At 46.2% G+C, this 15,697-nt stretch overlaps 1 protein-coding gene and 1 pseudogene across 1 annotated transcript in view; both read left to right on the forward strand.

The window, feature by feature from the left end:
* The first annotated feature begins 6,909 nt into the window (after nt 1-6,909).
* Nucleotides 6,910-8,509, forward strand: LOC113608740 (heterogeneous nuclear ribonucleoproteins A2/B1 pseudogene; annotated as a pseudogene).
* A 3,421-nt stretch (nt 8,510-11,930) lies between these two features.
* Nucleotides 11,931-15,697, forward strand: part of LOC113608739 (zinc finger protein 77-like) — an 8,288-nt gene continuing 4,521 nt past the window's right edge. Inside the window, 1 exon segment of the mRNA XM_027085522.1 lies at nt 11,931-12,043. The gene's annotated coding sequence lies outside the window, so the exon portion shown is untranslated.

Here is a 15,697-nt window from a genome sequence, read left to right on the forward strand (position 1 = left end):
AGTTCCCTGACCAGGGATCAAACGCATGCCCCCTGCAGTAGAAGCACAGAGTCCTAACCACTGGACTGCCAGGGAATTCCCATTATGATGTCTTTTGAACCCAGGGGTGATAAGTGGTTTTCAGTTTTTGTTTTTTTTTTCATGTGTAACTTGGTATAATTTTTAGGTGAAAAGCTTTTGATTCTTACTTTGTATTATCTTCCTAATATGTGATCATGATATGAGGTCTGTATTGTTGAAATGTCTTTCCTGGTCCACTGTTACAGATACTGGAATTTTCTGACTCAATATTTACCCTCCCCTTGCACCTTCATTACCGAAAGGTGTGTCTTCCAAGTTGTTTGTTGCTAGCAGATACCGTATCTTTGTTTCTCACAGAAATTAGTAATTGTGGAAGGTCTTGGAAAATAACATTCTCATCTGATTATGTTTGTAATTTGGCCTCTGTTCATGTCCATGATCTTGGTTGGAAATCAGACATGATAATTGAGTTAAGAAGTGCAACTTGCTGGCATGAAGATGAAAGCTCCTGTCCAGACGGTTCTACTGAATTGTGTTGTCAGCTTGGGTAAGGTGGGAAACTGTATATCCAGAGTCCTTCTGTTAGTGGTTCTGAGTTAAAGTTCTTAAGATGAGGAAGAAGCATGAGGTCTGGAAAGCAGAAGTGTGGAAACCATGATTCTCAGGTCTTCTGTACCATCAGGAGACAGAGATGCATGGCAACCTGGTGAGCCTGAGTTCCAGCACCGTTTTTTGACTTCTGGCTCTGCCCATGTGGAACAGTCCCAATCAGACATGTTTGATGAACCCAACCCTGTGGATTTCTGGCTACAGAATCTGATCCATGATGGGGGTTTATAGAGGTTACGTGTGGAAGCCAGGACCCCTAGAAAATGGAAGAGAAAAAGTTGGCATCTGGTTTGATTACTTACTTGATTGACCTGGCTGGTGATCACGAGCTCCTACCTGGTTGCCCCACAAGCCCCTGTGCACTGGTCTGTCTGTATATGGTGGTTCCAAACCCTGGGAGGAATGATTTCTTCACTGGTGCCTTCCAAATCTCATATGAGTTAAGCTGTTGGTGAATTGTAACCTGGAATCGTAAAGGCGGGGATCCTGGGAAACATACCTCCCAGCCTTACCCTCAGTGAAACAACAATTCAGCAGAAACATATCTACCTTTAGATTTCATTGACCTTTCACAGTAGTACCAAGAAATGTAGCACAGTGGGGATGAGAGGGATATGGAGATGGATGTTTCATTCATTCATTTATTCCAGGGAATATTACAGCAGAAGTTTAAACTAACTATTTCAGATAACACTGGAAGTTGATACCTAAATGGATTATTAAAATATATACAAATGTGTGGGACTTCCCTGCTGGTCCAGTGGTTAAGACTTCACGTTCCCAATGCAAGGGGCACGGGCTCGATCCCTGGTCAGGGAACTAAGATCCCTCGTGCCACACGGCACAACCCCCCACATAAAATACGTACACATATACTGACTTAAGTAGTGTGTCCTCCCCTGCCCCACCACCGATTTCATGTCCACCTGGAATCACTGACACAACCTGATTTGGAATAAGGTCTTTGCAGATGTAATCAGGATGTGGTCACATTGGATTGGTGTCGGTCCTAATCCAATGATGTGTATCCTTATAAAAAGAGGGAAATTTGGGCACAGAGACCTGCACAGGAGACAGACATGTCTTCACCATGTAAAGACAGAGCAGAGATTGGTGTGATCTCTGTACAAGCCAAGTCATGCGAAGGATTGTTGGCAACCTCCAGAAGCTAGAAGATATGCCTAGAACACGTTCCTCCTCAGAGTCTCCAGAAGTAGCCAGCCCTGCTGATCACTTCATTTCATACGGCCAGCCTCCTAAACTGTGAGAAAATAAGTTTCTGTTGTTTAAACCACCATGTCTCCGGTGCTTTGTTAGGGCAGCCCAAGCAGACTAATGTAGTTCCTAAGGAGGGTGTGGGCCTTGGATATTTGAAGGACAGCCAGAGGCCAGTGTTTCTGGAGCAGAGTGTGCTGGTGGCAAGAACAGCAGAGGTGAGAGGAGAGCAATGGCGGTGGGTAGGCACATCATGTCCTGATGCACTGACATGCTGTGGTGCACTGACATTGGCCATGAGTGACAGAGCCTAAAAGTGGCCAGATGAGGCAGCTTTACAAAGTCCCTGTGTTACCTTGAGAACAGACTCTAGGATGTTGTCACTTAAGGTGGTGGATCAGATGGGGTTGCTGGCAGTGGCAATGATGTGCCAGGTTGGAGCCCGGATGTAATTTGAAGTAAGAGCCATCAGAATTTCTTGATGGCTTGAAGGTGGGGTGAGAGGAAGAGTCAAGAGTGGCTCTATTATTTTGTGCAGGAAAAACTGGCATGATGGTATTGCCATCAACTGACATGTAGGTCGTGGGCAATGGAGAAGAATATTGCTGGAGTGTAAGGAGTTGAACTTGGAGTGTGCTGAGATGAAGATGAGATCAGGGCATACTAAGACAGAAGATAAACTTATGAGAATTTTATTACAATTTTAAAAATATTTTAGGGACTTCCCTGGCGGTCCAGTGTTTAAGACTCTGAGCTTCTACTGCAAGGGGGTGTGGGTTCGATCCCTGGTCTGGGAACTAAGATCCCGCATGCCCCGTGGTGTGGCCAAAAAATAAAAATAAATTAAAAAAATAAAAACATATTGTAAGAGAATGTTATTACAAACATTGGTCCCAATGGCAAAAATGTGGGGGAAAAAAGCTCCTAATAGTTGAATCATTTCATGAAAATGGTATAGTCCTACAAGCATAAAAATAGATTAATAAAAGTGCATAAATTACCAAGCTGTGGACGGCAAAACATTTTTGAACAAAAGACACTTGATAGGGACTTCTCTGGTGGTCCAGTAGTTAAGAATCCACCTTCCAATGCAGGGGACACACGTTCGATCCCTGGTTGGGGAACTAAGATCCCACATGCCAAGGGGCAGCTAAGTCCGAGTGCCACAACTAGAGAAACCCTTGTGCCATAATGAAGACCCAGCACAGCTAAAATTAAAAAATAAATAAAATTTAAAAAGTGGACTGTTAAAGCTGATATTTAAAAAAAAAGACACGACATAAAATGATACATACCATTTGACTCTATTTACATGCAATATAAAACAGGAAAAATTATTGATGAAACTAAAAGTAAATGAAAGGAAATGATTTTTAAAAGTTTGGGATATTGGTAACTGTGAGAGGGCAGGGTGGGGCTTCTGATGGGGCATAAACCCAAGTGGGTTGTGGGGGGTGTGACAGCAGCCTCCCTGTCTTGTATGGATTATGACATCATGTGTTAAAAAAAAAAGGAGACATCGGGCCCAAAATGTAGTCACTTGTGCTGAATCCCATGTCAGCAAGCCAAAACTTACTACCTAGCCAAATTGCACTTTCAGTCTTTCCCAGGAGTGTGACCTTTAACCAGTCGATCTGGGTTTTCCTGTTCAGCACTAGTGAGGTAATCCCCTTGACAGGCCCCCTCCATCCCCCTTAGGAGGGCGGCATTGCCTGAAACGATGCATTCCTTGCTAATAATTTCCTTTCCACTTTTGAAAACCTTTCCTATTCTGAAGCTCAGTGGTGTGCCTTTCTACTTGCCAGATGGGACACTGCCCAGTTCATCAATTGTTCAATAAAGCCAATTTGATCTTTAAATTTACTCAGTGAATTTTTGCTATTTAACAGATTTGGTGGCAGCAGTGGGATCAAAGGATTTTCCAACGGTATTCAGAGATGACCAGAAACAGAGGCATGGGGGACTTCCCTGGTGGTCCAGTGGTTAAGACTCTGCACTTCCACCACAGGGGGCACAGGTTCATCCCAGGGAACTGAGATCCCACATGCCGTGTGCCATGCAGCACAGCCAAAAAATAATTAATTAATTAAAAAAAACACACACAGGCATGGTACCAGCAAACCTTTTTTCGAGTTCACTGTCTTTCTCACCATTTCTGAGGGTTGTGGATAAGTTCCTCTCATTTCTGAGCTCTGCTCTCTGTTGTACTCCCAATCGAATTGACTTTCCAGTCAAGGGTTTAGTGGGTCAGCTTGAGCTAGAAGATGGTTCCATCCAGAACCCTAGTCCCTAGTTCTTAGTTCAGTCTGCAATCTCCTGCTTGTTTGGAATCCCTTTCACAAGTTGCACCCTGCATTTCCCCTTTACTGGGGTTGCTGATACAGTCCTTTCCCCAGTTCCAGTCTATTGATCCCATTTGCTAGAGTCTCCTTATTTAGTCCATGCTGGGATTTTTTTTTTAATTTGGCCATGCCCTGAGGCATGCTGGATCCTAGTTCCCGACCAGGGATTGGACCTGTGCCCCTTGCAGTGAAAGTGCAGGGTCCTAACCATTGGACTGCCAGGGAAGTCCCCCATGCTGGGAGTTACTGGTGGTGTACATGGACTTCTGCAGCAGTGTGTCTTGGTTGCTGCTGGTTTGTTTTGGTGAACATGTTTACCTTGTTTTGTATAGATAAAGGCTACTGCTAACATGGATCTCAGAAACCAAAAAGCCACAAAACTTGGTGGTCACAGATCAAGAATTTAAGAACTGTTAGAACACTTGCCACCTAACTCAAAGACTCCCATGTTGGGATAAGTTGGTCACAGAATGGGTTGGAATGGTACAAGGTCCCTTGCCAAACTCAAGAAAATTTCTATGCAGTGTAGTACATTGTAAACTACCACAGTTTCCAACTGAGTGGCATGTCCCTTTTAGGTATTAGTTTGACTCCAAGTGACCGAAAGTATAAGAAAGAAATAGAGGGAGGGAGGGAGGGAGGAAAGAAAGGTACATACATACATAAATAAATAAGATCCTTAAATCCACATGGTTAATAAGCATGCCACCTTCCAGTACACCTGTTAGGAACTGTGGTCCCAGAAGCTATAAATATCTGTAAAAATGGCAAAATCTTACTGACAACAACCTACAAATTTTGTGTCTTGAGAACATGGCTTGGGAGCCCCAAAATATGGCCAAACAGAAATGTATATTAATCTCCATTTGCAGCTAGGGTCCTACCAAACTGCTCTCATTCCTCAGGGAAATTAAAACCTAGCGTTACAATGGTTGTTATAAGGAACATTCCAATTAGATAAGATCATTTAAGAAGTGCACTTGGGCTTCCCTGGTGGCGCAGTGGTTGAGAGTCCGCCTGCCGATGCAGGGGACACGGGTTCATGCCCCGGTCAGGGAAGATCCCACATGCCGTGGAGCGGCAGGGCCCATGAGCCATGGCTGCTGGGCCTGTGCGTCCGGAGCCTGTGCTCCGCAAGGGGAGAGGCCACAACAGTGAGAGGCCGCGTACCGCAAAAAAAAAAAAAAAAAGTGCACTTACTAAACATTTTTAAAATAATAAAAATTTTTAAGAATTAAAAAGAAAGTGCACTTAAAAGTGAGGGCTTCCATGTGAAACAAACAGAATGGGATTAATTGGCATGTAGGGGCCTCCAAAAGTCAAAAAAATTTTCTTAAAAATTCATTACAAAAGGCTAATAGAAAATTAAAGCTATAAGAGGTACCTAAAACAAAAGAACTCATAAAGACAACACTGAACATAGTGGTTATTTTTGACAAAACATGTCCACCTTTTATAGTCTCTTATTATCACGAGCAGACCACTAGAAAAAATATTCGTTCTTTTAACAGAACAACCAATTTTTACTTTTGCACTAACTTACTTGTCATATTAAAACTTGTTCACCTAAATTTATTCCAATTTTAGCCAGTCCTGATGACACAAAAAAATCCTTTCTAAAGATTCCTTTTTTTCACAAAACTTTTACAAATTTCTATGTCCATTTTACCTGTCCTTTGTTTTCTTTCCCATTTAGAAATAAGTGGCTTTAGGACAAAGTCACTTCGTTTTCCCTTAACAAAATGCATTCCCATTACTTATACATTTTTCTTTTAATTTTCTTGCATACAAGGATGTATTCCTTATTAATCTTAGTAGTTTTAGAAACCTTAATTTATAATGAAACTAAGAAGTAAGCAATTGTGAACTGTTTGTTATACCAATATTTCTTTTCCAATTCAGTAAAAAGTATCGTATTAATAGATCCAAATATCTTTTGTTTTCTGTAATAAGGCAAAAGTAGGTAAACTTAGACTTGTTTAGTATTGAATAACTAATGTTTCAGTGTTTTATCTTACTCAGAAATGACATAGACATTCAATGCATTCCCATCATTCAATTTAACGTAGCAAACTCTAAGGGTGTAAATTACCCCCTCAAAATTGGTAAGCTATTCTAAATAGATCTAGCATAAAACAATTATCACTTAAAACTTCACGTAGGGAAAATGGCAGACTAGGAAGACGCGGAATTCGCGTCTCTGCACAACTAGGGCACCTACCAGGCACCAGTGGGGGACCACAGACACCTAAGGGGATGGGAGGAACCCCCAGCGACTGGTTGTTCAATTATATTTTTATTTTACCTAATATATTTTTCATCTTTCTAATTTTATTTTGTTCTTTGATATTGTACTTCTCCCTTTTTTTTTCTTTTTTTTTTTTTTTTTTTTGCCACACCACGCAGCTTGCAGGGACCTTGGTCCCCAGGCCGGAGGTCGGGCCCGAGCTCCTGTGGTGGGAGCTCCGAGTCCAAACCGCTGGCCTAACAGAGAACCTCAGGCCCCAGGGAATATTAATCGGAGTGAGGCCTCCTGGAGGTCCTCATCTCAGCACCAACACCTGGCTCTATCCAACTGCCTGCAAACTCCAGTGCTGAACGCCTCAGGCCAAACAACCAGTAAGACAGGAATACAGGCACTAGCAACACAAGAAACAAATAGATAAACTGGACCTTATCAAAAGTAAAATCTTATATATATATATATTTTTTTTTTAATAAAATCTTTTGTGCATCCAAGGACACTATCAAGAGAGTGAAAAGACACCCCACAGAGTGGGAGAACATATTGGGAATCATACATGCGATAAGGTTTTATTATCCAGAACACATTAAACAGCCTTGCATATCAATAATAAAAATGCAAACAACCCAGTTAAAAAATGGGAAAGAAGTTGAATAGACTTTTGTCCAAGAGTGATAAACAAATGGCCAATAAACAGATGAAAATTTTCTCCACATCGCTAATCATCAGGAAAATGCATGTCAAAACCACATGAGATAACCACTTTGCACCTACTAGGATGGCTAGAATCATGGCCAGAAGTGTTGTCGAGGAGAAAAGCAGCGGCGGCGGCTCTAGCGGCAGTAGCAGTAGCGCCGGGTCCAGAGAGTGGAGGTGCTCCTAGAGCAGCGGCAGTTCTGACTACAGCGCGGGGACGAGTCCGGTTCGTGTTCGTCCGCGGAGATCTCTCTCATCTCGCTCGGCTGCGGGAAATCGGGCTGAAGCGACGGAGTCTGCGATGGAGAGAGAAAAGGAACAAATCCGTAAACTCTTTATTGGTGGCCTGAGCTTTGAAACTACAGAAGAAAGTTTGAAGAACTACTGCGAACAATGGGGGAAAACTTACAGATTGCGTGGTAATGAGGGATCCTGCAAGCAAAAGATCATGAGGATTTGATTTTGTAACTTTTTCATCCATGGCTGAGATCGATGCTGCCATGGCTGCCAGACCTCGTTCAACTGATGGGAGAGCGATTGAGCCAAAACATGCTGTTTGCAAAAGAGGAATCTGGAAAGCCAGGGGTTCATGTCACTCTGAAGAAGCTGTTTGTAGGTGGAATTAAAGAAGATGCTGAGGAACATTATCTTAGAGATTACTTTGAGGCATCCGGACAAATTGATACCATTGAGATAATTACCGGTAGGCAGTCTGGAAAGAAAAGAGGCTTTGGGTTTGTTACTTTTGATGAGCATGATCCTGTGGATAAGACTGTGTTGCAGAAATACCATACCATCAATGGTCATAATGCAGAAGTAAGAAAGGCTTTGTCTAGACAAGAAATGCAGGAAGTCCAAAGTTCTAGAAGTGGAAGAGGAGGCCACTTTGGTTTGGAGATTCTCGTGGTGCTGGTGGCAATTTTGGACCAGGACTAGGACCAGGAAGTAACTTAAGAGGAGGACCTGATGGATACGGAAGTGGTCCTGGATTTAGAGATGGGTATGCTGGGTATGGAGGAGGGCCTGGAGGTGGCAATTTTGGAGGTGGCCCAGGTTATGGAGGAGGAGGATATGGTAGTAGAGGTTCTGGATCTGGCAACCAGGGTGGGAGCTCCTGGGGTGGGTATGGCATCTATGGAGGAAGAAATCGTGGAAGTGGAAATGGCAATGATTTTGGAAATTATAACCAGCAACCTTCTAACTACGGTCCAATGAAGAGTGGAAACTTTGGTGGTAGCAGGAACATGGGGGGGGACCATATGGTGGAGGAAATTATGGTCCAGGAAGCAGTGAAGGAAGTGGGCGTTATGGAGGGAGAAGCCGATATTGATCTTCTTCCTATTTACTATGGGCTTCACTGTATAAATATGAGAGGATGAGAGCCCAGAGGTAACAGAACAGCTTCAGGTTATGGAAATAACAATGTTAAGGAAACTCTTATCTCAGTCATGCATAAATATGCAGTAATATGGCAGAAGACACCAGAGCAGATGCAGAGAGCCATTCTGTGAATGGATTGGATTATTTAATAACATTACTGTGGAGGAAGGATTGTAAAAAAATAAAAAGTGCCTTTGAGACAGTTTATTAGCTTTCTTTTTTGTGGGCCTCTCACTGTTGTGGCCTCTCCCGTTGCGGAGCACAGGCTCTGGACACGCAGGCTCAGCGGCCATGGCTCACGGGCCCAGCCACTCCGCGGCATATGGGATCATCCCGGACCGGGGCGCGAACCCGTGTCCCCTGCATTGGCAGGTGGACTCTCAACCACTGCGCCACCAGGGAAGCCCTCTTAGCTTTTTATTTGTTGTTTCTTTCTAGCGGTCTTTGTAAGTGTAGAAGCACTCCTCCTTTGATAATGTTAAATTTGTAAGTTTCAGGTGACATGTAAAAGCTTTTTTAAGATTTTTCTCAAAGTTTTGAAAAGCTATTAGCCAGGATCATGGTGTAATAAGACATAACATTTTTCCTTTAAAAAAATTTAAGTGTGTCTTAGAGTTAAGAAGCTGTTGTACATTTATGATTTAATAAAATAATTCTAAAGGAAAAAAAAGAAGTGTTGTCAAGGATATGGAGAAACTAGAACCCTGTACACTGCTGGTGGGAATGTAAAATGGTGCAGGCACTGTGGGTAAGAGCTTGGTGGTTCCTCAAAAAGTTAAACATGAAATTAACCCTGTGAGCCAACATTTCCACTCCTGCCTATACTGAAACAGATGCTCAAATATGTGTACGTGAATGCTGGTTGCAGCACTATTCACAATAGCCAGAAGGTGGAAATGTCCTGAATGTCCATCAGTGGCTGATGGAAATGTCCCGAATGTCCATCAGTGGCTGAATGAATAAACTAAGTGTAACCTGTACATAGGATGAGAATAATAGTCATAAAAAGTAAGGGAAGGGCTTCCCTTGTGGCGCAGTTGTTGAGAGTCCGCCTGCCGATGCAGGGGACACGGGTTCATGTCCCAGTCCGGGAGGATCCCACATGCCGCGGAGTGGCTGGGCCCGTGAGCCATGGCCGCTGAAAGAATTTTTTTTTTTCTTTCTTTGTGGTACGTGGGCCTGTCACTGTCGTGTCACAAAAAAAAAAAACAAAAAACAAAAAACTTTCTGTCTGTGAATTCCCTGGCAGTCCAGTGGTTAGGACTCTGCAGTTTCACTGTTGAGGGCCTGGGTTCAATCCCTGGTGGGGGAACTAAGATCCCAGAAGCTGCGAGGCATGGCCAAAAAAATTCTTAAAAAAAATTTTTTTTTCTGTATTTGGATTTACCTAGTCTGGACATTTTATATACCTAAATGAAATCATACAATATTGGTCTTTTTTGTCTGGCTTTTTTCCTCAGCATATTTTCAAGGTTTCATTCATGTTGCAGCATGTGTCAGAGCTTCCCTTACTTTCTTTTTTTTTTTTACCGGTACGCGGGCCTCTCACTTTTGTGGCCTCTCCCATTGTGGAGCACAGGCCCCGGACGCGCAGGCCCAGCAGCATGGCTCACGGGCCCAGCTGCTCCGCGGCATGTGGAATCTTCCCAGACCGGGGCACGAACCCGCGTCCCCTGCATCGGCAGGCGGACTCTCAACCACTGCGCTACCAGGGAAGCCCCCCAAAAAGTATTTTAGTGGTGACCAAGAGGTAGGGTTATCATGGCTATAATGGCCTTATAATTTGTTTTTAAATGAGTATACAGTTCACATACCATAACGTTCACACTTTTAAGTGTAAAACTCAGTGGCTTTTTGTACATTGCACAGCTGTCCAACCATCACTATACAGTGTGAAAAAGGAAATATAACTTCTTACATTTCAAAATTCACAGAGACTGACTAAAAGCTGATCTGACATAAATTTCCCTGCAGTATAAAATGCACACCTGAGAACTGTGACTTCTCAGTGTCTGTGCTGAGACCAGTTCTGCAGAGAGACTGGGACCTCAGGGTCTGACTTCCCATGGGGTAAAGTTCCCTGGGCCTTGGGTAGCTGACCTCAAGCCCCAGCGGTGGGAGCTTGGACTAAGGGCAGAGCCTCCTGCTGTTAAAGGTCACACATGGACCAGGCCTGACCCTGCGTTGCACATGGTGGGTGGTGTCACTGAGTCTTTGTTCTTAAAGGGCACGTTTCCACCATGACCTTGCCCTGGGCCATGCCCTGACACTGGAGATCACCAAGCTGATGAAAGAAATTTTCACCTATTGAGGTATGGGGAAGTTATTCGGACTTATACATGATTTAACTCGAATTTTATACTAACTAAAATGGCCTGTTTGTGGCCTATCAAACACATTGTCTGTCTGCTTTAATTATTAAAGGACACATTGACCAGAACAAAAGATGTCCGTGTTAAAAATAAAGACTAGATGTCTCCCTTCCTGGGACACTAATGCTGGTCCTCCTTCGATAGCTACTCGTTGCCTCCTGCTGCAGCCTATGTGCTGGTCTGTTTGTTTGTTTGTTTGGTTGGTTTTTGTTATTGTTGTTTGTTTGTTTTTGCCATTTTTAAAAAAAATATTTACTTATTTGGCTGCACCGGGTCTTAGTTGCAGCACGCGAGATCTTCGTTGTGGCATGCGGGGTCTTTAGTTGCAGCATGTGGGATCTAGTTCCCTGACCAAGGGTTGAACCCACGTCCCCTGCACTGGGGGCACGAAGTCTTAACCAGTGGACCACTGGGGAAGTCCCTGATCTGTTCGTTTTTGAAACCTTGAAGGAATGTTTCCCTGCATTGTTTGCTGTTAAGAGTTCTTACAAGATAGAAAACGGTGCTAAAAACCATGCTTTTCCTGAGCAGGTCCTCTGAGTTATCTGAGAGGCCGTCTTAAGGGCTCTAGTCTTCAGTTTGGCTCAAAAGATTTTTCTATTCCTATTATAGATCGTTTATTTTTTATTTCCATCAACAAAGCCCTATGACCCGTATTTTCTCATCCTCATTCCGGGTATGGAGCGATCCCCGGGGAAACTGAGTCTGGACTTCCAGGTGCAGGAGGAGGACACAGGGGAGCCACCGAGCAGATGCCACAGGGTGTGCCGCGCCCAGAGCCCATTCTGCACGGAGCCCAATTCCCAGGCCGGCGTATCAGCCACGCGTGTCCCTGTGCCCTGTCATTCGGATGTAGGGGCGGGGTCTGGTTGAACTGTCCAATCAGCGGCGAATGGGCGGGGTCCGGACAAAGCAATCAGGATAGAGTGGGACTAGGAGGACTGTCCATCAAGGCAGGGGCGGGGCAAGGATTACTGTCCAATCAGAGCCCGGGCTCCGAAGAGGGCGGGCGGCGTGCGCGTTCCCAGCCCGCGGAAGTTTTTCTGCGCTTGTGCGAACTTGTCCTGCGTGGCTTCAGGTGTCGCGTCCCCGTCGGTCTCACCGGTCCAGGTCGGAGGGTCGCCCCGAGGACGCTTCGCAGAACCCGAAAGGAGGCACAGATGGTGAGTGCACCGCTCAGGGCCCTAACACGGAAAAGGCTGGTTCGAACCGTCCGGAACTTGCCGAAAGCGACGGCCGGGCCAGCGTCTCCCCGCGTCCCACCCACCCCGGCGTCCCGACCCGAGTCTCCCCCTCGGCCTCGGGCTGAGGACCTGCCGTGTTGCTCCGTCACTGCTCGGGGTCCGGGGGCGTCCGGACCGAGTCTTTGGCCCCGTGGGGGTCGGAGGGAGGACAGGACTATTCCCGACGCGGGCCGTTAGGCGCTGGGGCGTGGGGGACCCGCCCTGGACCTGACAGATAAAGTCAAGCCCGGACTTGTCAAGGAGACTGTATTGCAAATACTGTTGCGATAGCGCCGAGGCTCGGATCTCAGAGATGTGCCAGCGTCTCCAACCACACAGCAAAGGGCTTTTCTGTGTGAGGAGGGCGAGCAGGAGGGAAGTTGGGCGAGTGAGGGCGGTGCGCCGAGTGCAGGGCCAGCGTGGCTGGACTGGACAGGGCTCCCTGGGTCACCTGTTGCCTGGAGAAGCTGACCAGGGGCTTGTTCGGAACCTCAGTGTTGCTCAGACGTGGGGGCGACACCCCGTCCAGGAACCTGTGGGGAGAAATCTGACGATGTGGGGTAAGAAACAGGACACAGAGAACTTGGTCAAGCCCAAATGTGTGGGCAGGAGGGCCGGATCTCCTGGTGTCAAAGATAAAATGTCAAAGTGGGGCTGGCCCCTGAATACATGCAGGGAGCATCACAGAGTGTCTTTGTACTCTGGGAACAGATTCACAGTGACCTTGCCCCCAGGCCGACCCCTGACTCGGGAGGTTCCCCAGGCCCTCCTGTGTCATGTGGAACAGTAATCAGTATTGAGCTTATTTGAGGTCTTAGGAATTGCAACTTGGGGGACCCAGATTTGAGTTGATGGAATACAATTTATGTTTTTGAGGCATAAGAAAGAAAATTTAAGCATAACATTACTCTCTGCCCTTATTGGGCCCTCCCTAATGTGCATTGTGCATCTGCATTATGCATTAAACAGACCTTCTCAAAGGTAGGAATGTCTGCTCCACCAGAAAGATCAAATTTTTTTCCTCGTTCTGCCACCAGCAATGTAACTCCAAGATAACATAACTTTCCTAATCCTGTCAGGGGTCATGCTGATCTGCTGCAGATCTAGACTATGTATTTTTGGTGAACCTTATGTGAGATGTCATTGTGTCATTTTGATATATGCTCCTTTGCCTCAAAAATATATATGATGGTCTTAGACTTCTAGTAAGTGGAACAGCCCTCTGAGTTTTATGAGAGACTGTCTCCTGGGTTATAATCCTCTCATAGGCTTAAACAAAATTTTCTATTTTCTCTTTTAGATCGACTATTCATTAATTTTTCATCAACAGCGTAACACTGAAAGTGTTGTAGGGAGGAGGAAGAGTAACAGACTTATTAAAGGAAAAGCCACACGGTTGTTAAAGTTGCCTGGCATGAATTTTGACAGACTGACACAGGGAATGAAATATTTGTCCTTAAGGAATAGGCTGTCACAAGTTATTTAGGGGAAGGGTCCAATAAGTATCTTGACTTTCTGGGTCATTGGGCAGATGTTCTGGATGCCTGCGTTAAGGCAGTAAGTGGTCAAAAGTTCAGATTCCATCTGGGCTGAGACCTGCATAAGCCCTACATCCTCAGTGGCCTCCTGCCTGCATTTTAGAGTGCTCTCTTAGCAATACTGACTCCATTTTGATTTTCCTTTCACACCTGTCCCCTGCTGTCCTGGCTCCCGGACTTAGGGGGGCAGCCCTGGACAGGGGGCACTGAGGGGAACTGAGTGGCACATTTCTGTTCAGGAGAAGGGGACTGCAAGCTGTGGGCTGATGCTGTGTCTGTCTGGCCAGCAGTACATTCGGCTTAGAGTCCACCAGGGCAGCCAGGTCTGGCGCCCCATAGAAAGCCAGGCAGTAAAGGGCTGAAGCCAACCACCCGGACTTCCGCCCTGCTCCGTCACGTGACCTACAGCCTGCCCTTCACTCAGAATCCAGGCCTGCACTCGTTGTCAATCAGAGCCCAAGAAGGGGGTGTGCCTAGAGACTCGTCCAATTAAGGTGCGAAGGCTTGGAGCCTCATCCAATCAGAGACGGGGGCGGGCGCATTCGCTTACGTTGTGACGTCGCTCTTAGCCGCCCGGGCGTTCCGCCGCACCTACTTCAGGGGACCTCAGGTGTCCCGTCGCTGTTGCTCTAACCTGCCGGAGCTGTTGGGCTGCAGGGCCGCGGGGAGGACGACCTGAATGCGCGGAGAGGGGCTGAAATGGTGAGTGCGTGGGGCTGGCGCCGAGACCGGCTGGGGCTGGTTCGAATTGGCCGGAAACGGCAGCAGGATAGGACTCCCTGACCCCGGTCCAGACCCTAGTTTCCACCCTCGACCGCGTCGCGCGGTCCCGGGGTCCTGTCCGGTCCTCGCGCGGGGTCTCGTGTCCCAACTCAGGTCTCCGCCCTCGACCGCAACTTGGGATCCCGTGAGTCCCGACCCAGTCCCTGTCCCGGTGGGTGTCTGAGCGAGGACGGGACGAGCCGCCGGAGCAGGCGGTCAGGCGCTGGGGTCCCGCCCTGGACCTGACAGATAATGTCAAGTCCAGGGTTGGTCAGGGAGACTGTTTTGCAATTAATGTTACGATAGGGCCGAGGCTCGGATCTCAGGGATGTGCCAGCGTCTCCAACCACACAGCAAAGGGCTTTTCTCTTCTGTGAGAGGAGGGTGAGAGGAAGGCGGATTGACAGAACCAGAGGTCCTGTGGTCAGGGCGTCCTCGGCCCAGGTGAGAGGGGATTTGTTCTGCAGCTCAGTGATGCTCAGTTTGGGAGGTGTAGCGGGGAGTGACCCAGAGTCAGGGGCATTTGGGAAGAAGCCTGAGTAAAGTTTAGGTAAAAAAATGGATGTTGAGCTTAAAAATAACAGTTATTTACTAGGAAAAATGGATTTATTTGGGAACAGCAAAAAATTGCAATTTGGGACAGACAAGTATAGCAAAAGCCATAGGCAAGTCCAACAGACTTATTTATTGGAGAAAAAGGAGGGAGTTGGGAGGGGTTGTATTGATGTAAAGTCCGTGGAGAGTTGGAGAATTCAGGTTGATGCTGGTTTCTCATTGGCTAGTTGCTGGGGTAGCCAGTTTCTTGAGAAGATTCAATGTATGTACATCTTTTTCTGTTGGGGCCTGTAATTGTTGATTCTTTCGTGTTTTCAATTTTTCTGTTGGGGGCTGTGATTGACACTTCTTCCTGTAATTGATGTCAAGTGGTTCTGGGTGAGGCTGTCCCTTCTGCACCCACCCCCACTTCTTCTTAGTGCGTTTTCTCTTTTTTAATTTTCACAAGGGCCGTTGAGAACACTTGGTCAACCCTGTGGCATTAAAAAAATTACAAACTTTACAACAAGAGACCTTTATTCAAATGAGTTCCTGCAGGGGGAGAAGGGTCTGTTGCACCAGGCACAGGGGGCTCTGCAAGAAGGGGGACATCTGACCCTAAGATCTGCAAGTGTCTCAAGAGTTGGGCAGAGAGAGTTTTTCTCTTACACAGAGGAGTAAACATCACCAGGAGGGACCAGGTGTGATGCTCAGATAGCAGATCCCTGAGGCCAGCCTGTCCTTAGGGGTCTGTCGTCTG

Source organism: Aethalodelphis obliquidens, unplaced genomic scaffold (genome assembly GCF_003676395.1).
Source record: "Aethalodelphis obliquidens isolate GAN/ISIS:26980383/991018 unplaced genomic scaffold, ASM367639v1 scaffold53, whole genome shotgun sequence".
Taxonomy (NCBI): domain Eukaryota; kingdom Metazoa; phylum Chordata; class Mammalia; order Artiodactyla; family Delphinidae; genus Aethalodelphis; species Aethalodelphis obliquidens.